The sequence below is a fragment of the Phoenix dactylifera genome, chromosome 1, assembly GCF_051530095.1.
Source record: "Phoenix dactylifera cultivar Ajwa chromosome 1, Ajwa_hap1_PhDact_Kaust_v1.1, whole genome shotgun sequence".
Classification (NCBI taxonomy): Eukaryota; Viridiplantae; Streptophyta; class Magnoliopsida; order Arecales; family Arecaceae; genus Phoenix; species Phoenix dactylifera.
The window spans coordinates 40,460,174-40,473,403 of record NC_143190.1 but is presented as its reverse complement, the minus strand read 5'-3'; the positions used below and the strand labels follow the sequence as shown (position 1 = coordinate 40,473,403).

The 13,230-nt window shown below is 37.3% G+C and overlaps 2 long non-coding RNA genes across 2 annotated transcripts in view; one reads left to right on the top strand and one right to left on the bottom strand.

Annotated features, from left to right (window-relative positions):
- LOC149768661 (uncharacterized) overlaps positions 1 to 9,664 on the bottom strand; it is a 99,541-nt gene extending 89,877 nt beyond the window's left edge. The window contains exons 1-3 of the long non-coding RNA XR_016395580.1: positions 9,307 to 9,664; positions 6,540 to 6,636; positions 5,310 to 5,360 (exon numbers count right to left, since the gene is read on the bottom strand). This is a non-coding gene — a long non-coding RNA (uncharacterized LOC149768661). The remainder of the gene's footprint in view (positions 1 to 5,309; positions 5,361 to 6,539; positions 6,637 to 9,306) is intronic.
- Positions 9,665 to 12,095: 2,431 nt separating this feature from the next.
- On the top strand, positions 12,096 to 13,070 carry LOC149768660 (uncharacterized). Its single transcript, XR_016395576.1, has 2 exons — positions 12,096 to 12,585; positions 12,666 to 13,070. It is a non-coding gene; the product is annotated as an uncharacterized LOC149768660 (long non-coding RNA).
- The last annotated feature ends 160 nt before the right edge of the window (positions 13,071 to 13,230 follow it).

The window sequence follows — 13,230 nt, the reverse complement described above, 5'->3', positions numbered from 1 at the left end:
ATTATCTATCGAAGTCCTAATTTACCATCTTCATTGTGCACGCGCACGTATGTGTGTGCGTATGAGAGACAAGCATTGATGTAAAATGGATGAATCGAAATTTTCCTATTCAAACACAAACACATAAGTTCAGCACCTTGGAAGAAAATAAGTGGGATTTCATGGAGCAACAAGTGCAATAAAGAGCACCGCTCATCCAAAAGTGTAGTGATTCAACAACGAAAATCACATTCAACATCTGCATTAAATAAAGTTAATAGCAATGGCAGACCCCATGGTACAAGAATTACAGATCTTTTCCTTGGATGCTGATTAGAAATACCATCAAGCTATTGCAAAAGATTGCGGCGGTCGAGTCGGGCTTTGACCCGTTGTTGGACCTGGGCAACTCGGTGAGCGATGTAGATGGTGGTGGGCCGGCCGGGACGCAGGCTGGCCCAGAGGTCCACATGTTGGATGTGGGCAAAGGCCCTTCGAACAAGCTGCCCAGAAGCCCGACGTCTGGGTCAACTGACGCGGGTCTAGGCCAAGCTACTATGGGCCGGCCCGGTAGCTCGGGTCGAGCCACCTGCCATGATGATTTGGGCGAGTCTGTGGAGGCTAAGCGGCTGACCGGGCCCAACTAGGGATCGAGGTCGGGTCAGGGTGCCCGGGAGCTGGAGATGTCACCGCTTCCCGCTGCTTCTCCAGCGTCATCTCTGGTGAGGGCGGCCCCGACCTCGGTGAACCCTGATCCACTCTCCCCCCGCCGCCTTCACCGGGGATGTCGGCAGTGACGTCCCTGGGTCTGTTCCGAGAGGCGTTGCACTAGGTGGTGGTGTCTCGGGAGGCATGGACGCGGAACCCCCAACATCTGGGCTGGGGGGGTGGTGGCCAAGAAGATTGCCAATGGCGTGTGCTGCTTTGGGGCCCCTGGATCACCTTTCGGCAATGAGGATGGTGATGTCAACAGTGATGGGGGAAGCTTCTGATTTGGCCGAAGGTGGAGTCGATGGTAGGGCAGCCCAGTTTGATGCGAAGGTGGGTGAGATCTTCTGCAGTGTGGAGCGGGGGCCCAACTCGCGGTGCAGTGCAGAGCCAGTGGTGTTGGGGGAAGGCGTCAGCCCCGTCGAGGGTGTTGGGATCGGCAAGGGGCTGGTCCAGGCTGGGATGAAGGGAGCTGGGGCCCAATGCGAGGGTGAGCAGGGGCTCGACCGGCAGCGTGATGCGAAATGAAGATTCTTGCTTGGAACTGCAAGGGAGCGGCCAAGCCCTCCTTCAACACTTCTTTTAGAAGCCTGGTCCAGGTGAACGACCCGAACATCTGCTTCCTGTGCGAGACAAGGCTCTCTCGAGGTGGCCTTCGTCGAGTGCAAAATCACCTTGCAGCTGTTTGGGAGTCTTTTGCAGTTGAGTCTCAGAGGCTATCTGGGGGTATCCTGGTGCTGCAGAAGCGAGGGGTAGCCATTGTGGATGTGTTCTGCAACTACCCTCAGAAAGTTGTAACGGTAATTTCTGAGCCGAATGAGGCTCCTTGGTTTTTGTGTGGTGTGTATGCTAGTACTTACTACAGGATGAGAAGAGTCTTTTAGGGCAAGGTCACCAACCTTGTCTCCCAAGGGTCCCAACCGTAGTGGCGGGCGATTTCAACCGCATCCTGGGGCTAGTGAAAAGAGAGGTGGTAGAGCCTACACTGATAAGGTGGAAAGAAGGAAGTTCCGAAATTTTTTGGCAACGAATGGACGGGTGGATCTCGAGTTCTCTGGTCGAGTTTCATCTCATGCAACAATCATGATGGTCGCGTCAGAGTTTGGGAGAGGATCTATAGGGTTGTCACGTCGCCTTGTTGAATTCAACACTTCCCCACCTACTAAGTTCATATGAAGAAATCAGATGGGGATCCAGGTGATAGATAAAGTCACCAAGTAAATCACTTCAAATTGCAGGTAAATGATATTGATGAGAAGATTTTGAGGAACAATGCACATAATTGAATTATATTTCTCAATGTGTGGCCAAATATTTTCTTTTGATGTAGTTGTTACATTGGGTTGCTTTCCATGACCTATTCCAGGTCTGGTTGCCAGAGGGGCAAGAGATAGCAGTTAAAAGGCTTTCTTCCCATTCAGGATAAGGACTAATAAGTTTGAGAATGAAATTCAGCTTTAGCCAAGCACAGAAATTTGGTAAGACTTTTAAGGTGATGCATTCAAGGAGAAGAGAAGATACACATCTATGAATACATGCCAAACAAAAGCTTGGTTTTCTCTTTTTCTCTATGGTTTGTTATCAGATAAACGAACTACTTCAGCTCTTCAACTTTCTGTATTACTCTTCATCAATTTCTGTAAATTCTGTCCCACATTCTCTTGATGTTGCCTGGACTCGACCAGTGGAGCACTTTTAGACTGAGGTAAGCGCTTCCACATCATTGAATGAATAGCACGAACCTCTTTATCTTCACAAGCTCTCTCGACTGTGAATTGTCCATAAGGATCTGAAAGCCAGCAATATTCTCTTGGATGATGTCTGATGTCTTTAGCTTTCATGTGTTGCTTTAAGAGCTTATAAGTGGAAAGAGGAATGCTGACTTTCATCAACATGGCAACTCTCTTAACTTCCTAGGCCATGTGAGCATCAGAGCTGATCGATACCTTTTTATTGCCTTTTCTTCCTAAACAAAATCTAGTTATATCTTATCAGCTAATAGTGTGACGGAATTGTCAGGCATGGAAGTTATGGAAGATGGCAAGTGGTTGGAGCTTATAGATCCATAATTAACTGGTGAATGTCCCAGACATGCGGCAGCAAGATGTATTCACATGGCACTAATGTGTGTGCAAGAACATGTCACTGATTGACCGACCGAGGCAAATGTTATTCCTATGCTTACTGGTAAAAGTGCAGCTTTACCAGATCCAAAGCAGCCTGGTTTCTGCACTGCTAGAATTTCAACCGAAGGATATTAAACGTCAAAAATGAATGGAAGCTTTTCTCTAGATGATGTGATCATCACACTTCCAGATGGTCAGTAGTACTGTTTAGATTTATCAATTATACAGAACAGAACATCAACATAAATGCAAGTGGGAATACCTCACCAATGAAGAAAAACTTGCAAGAACTGCATGAATCCTTAACTGCTTATAATGGTGGTGCATGTGAGTCCACCAATGAGTTAATAAATGGTTTATCAGCAAAGGTTTAGTTCTATTCAGGCACAAAAAGATTTCAAATAAGAACATCTTGAAAAAAAAAAAATTAAAGCTACTAGCCTACTACAGATTACTAGAAAAGTATACCTTACATCCATGATCCCTAGAAGCTCTTGTATCCGTGCCGCAACTAGGAAACTATTTTCTGGAGATCTTCTGTACCCTCCGAAAAAAACAGTAGCTCAAACCATTAAGATTTGTGGTTTCTAGCAATTATTGATCATATAAATTTGGAAGCAATGCACTAGAAAGGTGTTTGAATGCGTATAATAAAGATTGTCATTTGCTAGTAATGATCAAGATACTTTGAAAAAATATGCCTTTTTTATTTGGGAATATTAAGTTTAGAACATAAATTTCTTAGATTGGCATCAGTTTTCTGTGGCATCATATCTCAGTTTTTATAAGTTGATTTGTTTTTGTCAGTTTCCAAATAGGAAGTTCATTCTCTTCATCTTCCCACAATTGATTTTCCAAAGTGAAGCAGCATGATTGGAAAATTACAGAAGGGAGAGGGAGAAAAGTCATACTTACAAGCTCAACGAAAGTGAAACTTCCTGTTATCAACTTGTACAATGAAAACATTCACACCATAGGCTGAAGGTCTGCTACCTATACATACCATGACGATGAGCAACACTAAAATATGGCTGAGTTTTATGCTAATTAGTTGGTTAATGTCTGATACATGTTGAATACTTTCTCATGGTTGGTGCCTTACAAGTGGATCCCTCTATATGGAAACCCATATACTATGGAATGAGAATCAGGGATTCCATGAGGTTCATGACTGCAATGAGCTTATAAGAATCTTGATAACTGATAATAAAAATTGGAGAAAAAGGCCTCACGCTCAACTTAGGCACAAGCCCCTACAACTTCCACAAAAAGAAGTCTCAAAATCTACACCAATAAGCACAAGAAGTCACACTTCTAGTTTTCTCAAGAGCACCAAACTTGCCATTTTCAAACATGTGACCTCCAAAAGTTTATACCACTTAAATATAGTTTTCCAGTAAATGCACACAAACATACACATGAGTAAAATAAATCTCACATGCATTGCAGCTAATGTAAGTTTATAGATGAAAAGATGATATATAAAAGAAATCGTTATGGTACCAAAATCAGCAACCCCTTTTAAGGGCATTAAATGCACTAGCATTTGGCATGAGTAAATGCATATGGTGCTCTAAGTTTGTGGTCAGCACCATATCAACATTTCATCTTCAAGCAACATGTATTTGACTGGTTATATATGCACTCCTTATCATTAGTGCCCTGGGCCGCTTTTGAATGGTATCTTCCATTTTAGGCACCTAGCAACAACACCTATGACTCCCAAGACAGCACCTGGTGACAAGATATTTTAGAGGACTATTGAAATTTACCATGTTGGTGATAATGGATCATTTAGGACTATCTTTTTATCCTAAGATGTTTTCCATGTGAGCTACAAAGATTTTGTTTCTCTTTCCTTGTTTCTGTTTCCCATTGAATCTACATAAGTGATACAACTACTCAAAATTTACAGCATTAGATATGTAACTTTCAATAGTAACAAAAGCTTTTATAGCAGCATATTGAAGTATCACAGAATATCAAAATATTTAATTTTAATGACATTATAATATTTCTAAAGCAGTATTACTACATGCATTTTGCAATTCATATAAATGGTTCTAAAATAAAAACCAAATAGTTCTTTAACAAATTAGGAAACCTCTAACTATTCCAGATAAAGTACAAAAATGCAAAATGTGGCCTCCAATTCTGAATTCAATGTGATCCCTTTGTAAGGAGCCTGATCACCCCACATGAGGCAATTAGATGGCCATCAGACACAACATATTCCTGTTTAGGGAGTTTGAACTTTGAACAGAGATGCCAAACTATTCCTACTCAAATACATGAATGCCATGTTTTTTGCTCACCCAATGCTCCAACATATAGAATCAAATAATTTGGTATATAACATGATGATAGAAACTCCGTGCTCATAACAGCTTAAAATAACAAAAAGATAAAGTTCAAATAAAAGAATAATTTAAAATACCACCCACTTTCATAGAAATAATCAAAATATGAAAACCGTGAAGACATCAAAGTAAATACCTCAAGAACATCAGTTGCAACTTTGCAGAGAAAAAGAATACTTTTAAACACCTGAACAACAAAAGACAGGTAAGCATAATAGCAGTACAAGTATGATACAGTAAAGTCCAGTAACCTTACCATCCAGTGACCACAAAATTCAATATGAAACAACCCAGCAAAAAGGCTTTAATCAATTAGTTCCCGAGTTGATAAGTTCGAACAGAGACAAAAACAAATAGATTCAATCAATTCTTGAAAGATGTCTACTTTGATTCCCACTGTTTATCTCAAAAGCCCATAGAGAAAAATTTAACATCAAGTATATGTAATCAGTATATAATTGAGTAGAGAAAATCCAGATTTTTATGCATAAAGGTTTTAGCTCCATTCCCTCCATCCATCTCAGACATTACAACAGGAAGAGATCACACACCAAGTAGCATAGAAATTGATGCAAACAAAAACAACCAGATAATTCTTAGTCATAGACTATTTGTCTCGATCAATCAGAGAAATGCCTAGAAGACAAGATCTAATACCACATAAAAAGTAACAAATTCAAATAAATAAACATAGAGACCTTTGTGGTTTCTGTGATCAATATATCATTCAATCCAGCATTCTTAATTGATATTGGATAATAATTTCAAAAGCTTAATAAGCAAAAATACTACATTAATGCTAAAACAGTCATTTTTATAATATATTTATTACTTTCTTTTCTTACTAGTAAACCAGCACATAAAAATTGCATGTCAAAAGGAAAGACCATTTTTATAGTACATCATACATATTATTATAACTATTATAAATTGACAGAAGGGCCAAGTCTGGCTGCTTGCTGAGTACGCTTACTTGATTAAGTAATAGACATAACAGATTAGCTTCATGAATGATCCCATCAGAGTCATTATTTTGAATATAATCTCCAATTGCTTAGCAAGGGTCGCCCTTGCTCATTCTTCCACACATCCTACTCCTTAAGATTGATACACAGACTTGAGAAAGATAGCTCAAACAAGAAGAGGATATTATTTTCAAAGAAATTGTTTATTGTGAATCCTATATAACAAGAGTCCAAGTGGCATAATTCATAATCTCTGCTTGGACATAAACAAGATCATATGATCATCAAAACTACCACTGATCATGCTTTTGGAAGAACATAATATATCACAAAAGACAGGTCAGAATAACAGTAAAAATATAATATGGTAGAGAAAATGACTTGCATCATCAAGAGGGTACCTTTGAGTGACTGGATTAATAAACGATCGAAAGTTCAGTAATCATACCATCCAGTGAATAGTGATATATTGGGACATTTTTTAATTATCAAACATCCCTGCAAGAAGAAAATAACAATATGTGACATAATGATGAAATCATAATATGGTAGAGAAAAATGGCTTTGATCTTCCACAAAATATCCCCAGTAAAAATAGCATTCAATAATACATTAGCACATAGCAGCAATCCCAAGAAAGGACGATTTGACACAGTGTCGCAACAAACAACTCTTTTTTTTATAAAAAAAAGGAGCATTTAACAATATGAATTCACAGTTTTCACTCCTCTAACCATCATGTGACATGTGACAAACTCAAACTACACGAGCAGAATGACTCCTACAAGATCATAACTTCAGTTCTCTATATCCCTCTACAAACACAAAATGGAATATTCAAACACTTGTTATAAAAAAGATTAAAAATAAATTAAAATAAAGTGAAAACATGGAAAATATAAAACTAAAATGAACTATATAATAAACATGAGAGAACATAAACTCAAGAAAAAAAACTGAGTTTTCAAAAGTGAAAAAAAAAGATGCAAAAAACAGAGAAAATTATACTATAAAAGAGAAATAAATCAAATTTTAGTAAACAAAATAGAATGATATCCGAGGAAAGCATAAAAGACCAGATTGCTGAAGCCCTATTAGATAACAGATCAGAAACAAAATAAAATGAACTTAAAACTGATTAATGCGTGAAAAGACGACAAACTAGTTGATTTAAAAAAAGTGGAAATAAAGGAAGCTGGACTCCTAAAAGTAAAAATATGAAGGAGCACTAAAAGTTTAGTAAAATAAATAATTTGTCTTGATTTGTGTTCTAGTTTTAAATATGTTCAACAATATATGTTATGTCCTTCTCCCCTCAATTTTTTATAGTATCACTCTTTTTTTCTGTACTTAAAAGCATAGTGCATTAAATATGCATATCAAGGAGTAGACACCATTTACAATAACATAAAGTTGGCAGATACGCATAGGTACCAAAAATACGAATAACACAACCTCATCACCCACCAATATATTAAAAAAAATATTTTAAGCATTCAAATATGATTATTATCCAGATTATTGAAACTAAGTCATATTATATAGGAATCCCACTTGCCATGTTTTCGAAAGAGTTATGGATTCTACAACATCAAAAGCTGCAGCTAGATTCATTGAATAACATTGTCGGTAATTCTTGTAGCAACAAATCATCAAAATTCTCTACTGAAGTCCTAATTTGCCATCTGCATTAAGTGTGTGTGTGAGAGAGGGAGAGAGAGAGAGACAAGCATTGATGTAAAATGGATGAATCTAATTTTTCCTATTCAAACACAAACACATAACTTCAGCATCTTGGAAGAATATAAGTAGGATTTCATGAAGCAACAAGTGCTTTAAGAGAGCACCGCTCATCCAAAAGTGTAGTGATTCAACGACGAAATCACATTGAACATCAGTGTTAAATAAAGTTAATAACAAAGGCAGAGCTCATGATACATGAATTACAGGATCTTTTCCTTGGATACTAATTAGAAATACCAAATCAAACTATTGTAAAAGACTGCACATGTATATCGGCCAGAAAAATAAAGCAGACAATAAAAATTACAATAACTGCATTCACAAGCAAGCTAGGCGACGCCTATAGAGGAGTCACTATGATGTGTAAGTAGACAAAGATAATACACAGATGAAGCCATCTGAACACAAATAAGAAGTATTTACTTCAATCACCAACCCAAGTACCAAATGTTTCAAAGAAGTATCAGCAAACAAATGGAAGCAGACAATTAACAAAACAAAAATGCTTACAGACACTAGCATATAGAAATTCCCCTGTTAACCGCACTGCTTACACCTCTGCATGAACCAAATGATTGCATAACAACAGAACAAATAGACAAAACCCCACTCAAACACATAAATTAAACTCCAAATCCCACTCAAGCCAAGAAAAGCAAAAGCAGCAAAGACATTGAGAATTCATCCCAATCATCACGTGATAGTGTAGAAGATTAAAATCAAAAACTGTCAAAAGATCAAAAAGAAATATCCTTTTGAATGCCAGATGCAAATCAAGGGGAAAACAGAGAATAATATGAAAGATATATCAACAATAAAGTAAACCCACTTCAATCACTAAAAAATATCTCACAGAGACTAGAAACTCCACAAGAATGCAAACATCATCAAACATGTTAACAATATAATCGAAACTAAACAAGGAATTTTTATAAAATCATAGGAACAATTAGTTCTATCAACCTATTCATAAGGAAAATGATCTAACACCATGTTCAGCAAAATCTATTCAAACTGGCATAAAAACAAACCCCAAGAACGAAAATAAATCATCAAAACTAGAACTAGATGATCATCACAAAACTAGAACCCAACAAATCATAGCTAGGACACGAAATAACACGGAGACCACCGCCTAACCCTAAAACCATATTAGAAATCAAGAACCGACCAAACCCGAACTTGAAACCAAGAACAATCACTGGAATCCAAAGAACACCGATACCAAACTAGATAACAAGAAGATATAACCCTAAAACCAGACTAGCAATCGAGAACCAACTAAAACCGAACCGGAAACCAAGAAACATCTCAGCAAACCAAAGAACGCCGAAACGAAACTTGAAAACAAGAAACAAGTATTCAGTAACCGAATCAAGAATGCAAGAAAGGCGAAAAGATACGAAATGGGGACGGATCGCTTGCCTCCAAGTCGCCGTTCTCGTCTTCCGGAGGCGGCCGAGGTTGATAGCGGGATCACCGCTGCAGGGGCGCAAAGAAGAAGGCCGACTCCAGGGTTGTGACTGCCCGGCTCGCCATCCTTTCAAGCCATTCGCGCGAAAGAGAGCTCAGGTTCTCCATATCAAGGCGGCCAGATCGCCAGATCCCGGTTGGGAGAGAAGGGGAGAGGGTCGGAGGGAGGATAAAAGTCCCCACATATATATAGGCGACGCCGAAATTATTTCAGGTTCTCTCCCAACCGGGATCTCAAGCCTCTCGCGCGAACGCCGAAATAATTTCAGGTTCTCGATCGCCAAATCCTGATGGATCGTTGGGATGGAACGGGGGAGAGCGAGAGGGAAGATAAAAGTTTCGACGAAGGGCCCTATATGTAGGCGACGTCAGCTTCACCTCCACGTTACTTAAAATAAATTAAAATAATAATTTTTCATAAATAAAAATTGAATTTTGAACAACATTATTTTAATAACGGGCGGAGCGCCATAAAAGCTGTCACGACGGATGTTGATGTTTGCCATTAAACGTAGTTGCGAGTCCCTGACTTTTCATGCATTGATGGCATTTGCACCATTATAAAGATCATGGTTTTAGCCACCCCTAATAAATTTTTAAGATAAATAATATAGAAATAAATAATAGTTATTATCTTTCATTATTTTTTCTTGCAATAAATTGTCATAATATTAATAACAACCATTCTCTTCACTTGTAAGTTCTTACAAGCAAAATATGTTTTCCAAAATTCAATTTTTTATCTCAAAATTCTCTCCAATAATAATTCTAAGATCCAACAATTAGTATCATTTTATAACAATAATTATTCTTTCAGTGCTTATTTTAATACTGAATGTTTGTTTTAAGACACATAATTGTTATTATAACCGTTATAATGCTCAATAATAATTTTTATAAGGCCTTATGTTCATTTTATATAGATGTTACAATTATGATTTTAAAAATATTTATCCACAAATGCCTTTAATATTTCATAAGTCCCTAACTTGAAGCTTTATATGGACTGCATCTTTTTGTAGTTCTTTTTAATTGAAAATCTACGAGTCGACCTTCAACTATTTATAGACTATTATATGCAATCTCTGGATGGAGGACAATGAAAATAAAATTACATATATATTCTTAATTAAAATGTGACTCAATTACAGAGAGAAATAAGAGGAAGAAAGATAGGTGAGGGGAAAGAAGATGCTATGGTGTCTATAACTAATGTGTACTTTAATAGTTTAATTAATTAAAAATATTGGTTAATTATACAAGAATGACCAAAATATTTGATTGGAAGAGCTAAAGGTATTTATCAAATTGTTTGAGATATTTTAGATATTTATATAATGACGGCCAAAACTTGAGCACAATAAAACTCAATTTTATTTGCATTTAGAAGTACTTTGGATTTAAATTTTGAATTGAGGCCACCCAAATATCTCATGAGAACTGTAACTTGGGTAAGTTGGATTGTCTTAAGTTGAGAACTAACTCTAGCTCGACCAAAATATATCTCCCAACTCTATTCAAAGCCAATACAATCTTGTGTTTTGATTTCTCCAACCCAATACAACCTGGTCCCACCTTAAGCTGATTGAATGGGTTAGTATTTAGTTAAATTGGTTTGGATTAGATTTATTGAGTTAGGTCAAGTCATATAGGTAATTCAGGAATGGCAAAACAATTTTAAGATTCGTATTATGTTAATGTTGGAGTGGTTGAAATCTTATATGCATTATCTAGGTTTATGACCTAATAGAAATGAAGATGTAGTTAAATGAAGCATATAAATATTTATTCAAAATATAATATAAACTTAATTATTTATAGATGGGATTGGATCAGATTGGGTTTTGGTTTTAAGCACAATCCTAACCCATCCTTACTTGGGATAGGATTGGGATTTTCAAGCCTAACCCAACTCAAATTTGTAAAAACTCTGTAGTAATCCAATATAAACATGCATACTATTGGACTCAATCAAGGATGAATTTTGACACAACAATAAGGTTGCTCCATTGCAACTTGAAGGACATTGCTTTGAAACATGAAAAGAACTTCTGTATACATAGAGGTAAGGTTGCGAATTTCATCCTTTCCGGGCCTTGTAATGGTGAGAGCCTTATACGTTGAACCATCTCTTTTAGTTCAGCTGAATCGATGTTACACTCCTAGTCACCGCATCCCATGAAAACTAGAATAACTATATATTTCATGCATTCCTGTTAAGATGATAGGCTCTGACAAATCTTTTGTCATGATTATATGGGAGGTGGATTCCCACCATGCAGAGAAAGATCAATGTAGATGATAAAATTTGATGCTTGTACACCCAAATTTTAGTTAGGGATCATTGCCTATTGTATATTGTATATGATTTGAGGGAGAAATGAATAAAAACCACACAACAGGGTTTATAAGCCAAGGAGTTCACCTAGGTCGTGAAAAAGGACACTCTAATAACTTGCCATTTAGGTTTTGGCTTCTTGAAAAAAAAAAAAAAAAATCTCATTACTGATCTAATAGTGAATAAAGAGACCCTACAAAAAATAACTTATTAAATCCAATTCTTGTCCGAAGAGAAAACGCCAAATTAAAAACCGATTTTTAGTGGATTACGTGGGACCCACCGTATCATACGTAACGTTTATGCAGGTTGTCTCCTAACAGCTGGCATTACGTGGATTCCGAATGGGACCCACCGCATCTCCTATCTTACAGATTGGGCCGCACCTTTCCAACTCATTGTTTCCCCCTTCCATTCTAGAACACGACGGAGAGAGGGTCGAGGCAGAGGAGGCCCCTTCCATGATTTCCCATTCACTACGAATCTTCACCAGTGCTTTCGGTGTTCTATCTCTCATCTCTTCTCTCTTTCTTTTCTCGTTCACTTTCTTGTTCTTCCTTTCATGAGATCCTTGGTCCTCCTAGGGTTTTGAACAAATGCCGAGTGTTTCTGACCTAGGGTTTCGATTCTTGCTTCACTTGTTTTTTTGAGTTCCAGTGAAAATTAACTGTTTCTTGTTCCAGTGGGGATTTTCATCGATTCTTGGAGGGTTTTAGCTTGTGGGGTTTTGATTCATTGTTAGTTTCTTCTATTTCTTGATTCGTATTATCATTAATATTTTTCTGTTTTAGTTTCAAAAACTGAAACTAAGGGAAGTGACAGAAGGGCGGTAACTTAACCGAGTAGATGATGAAGAAAGAGAGGATCTTGGTGCAGCACCAATGGACATAACGGTAGGTTGGTCGATGTTCGGTGTTTATTTTTTGTTTATTTTTTTTTAAATTTTCACAGTGCTACTGAAAATATGGTGCAGCCTTGCTTTAACCAAATATGAATGAAACTTCTAATCAAATGGAGGGCAAAGGGTGAAGGAAGTAGGGACCATGGTGGCTTAGATGCATGGGAAGGACTCTGATGGAACTGATGATGAGAGGAGAGGATCAGGACAATCAGGGTTGTAATGGTGGAAAGAGATGATGGGAAGGAAGTAAGGAATAGAATATTGTAAGAAGATATATAAGATATATGAAAATTTCATTTGTTTATATGTTGTTTATTTTAGCATTATTAATGACAAATTCTCCAACTCAGGGGATTTTGTTGCAATAGCTCAGGTGAAAATGTATTCTGTTCTAATATATTATAGTTAGAAAATCCGAAGATAATGTATTTTGATGCCAGTGAACTAGTTTTAATATCACTACTGCATTTGTGATAATGTTCTGGATAATATTTCTTGAAGTTTTATTCCTATTCACTCACTGTCACCTAAAATCGCATAATCGGTTTTGGTTCTTGTTCTTCTTCACTTATTATTCTTGTTTGTGTAGGAACAGTGTTTGCATATATTATTTTCTTTAAATCCATTGGTAGTGCGA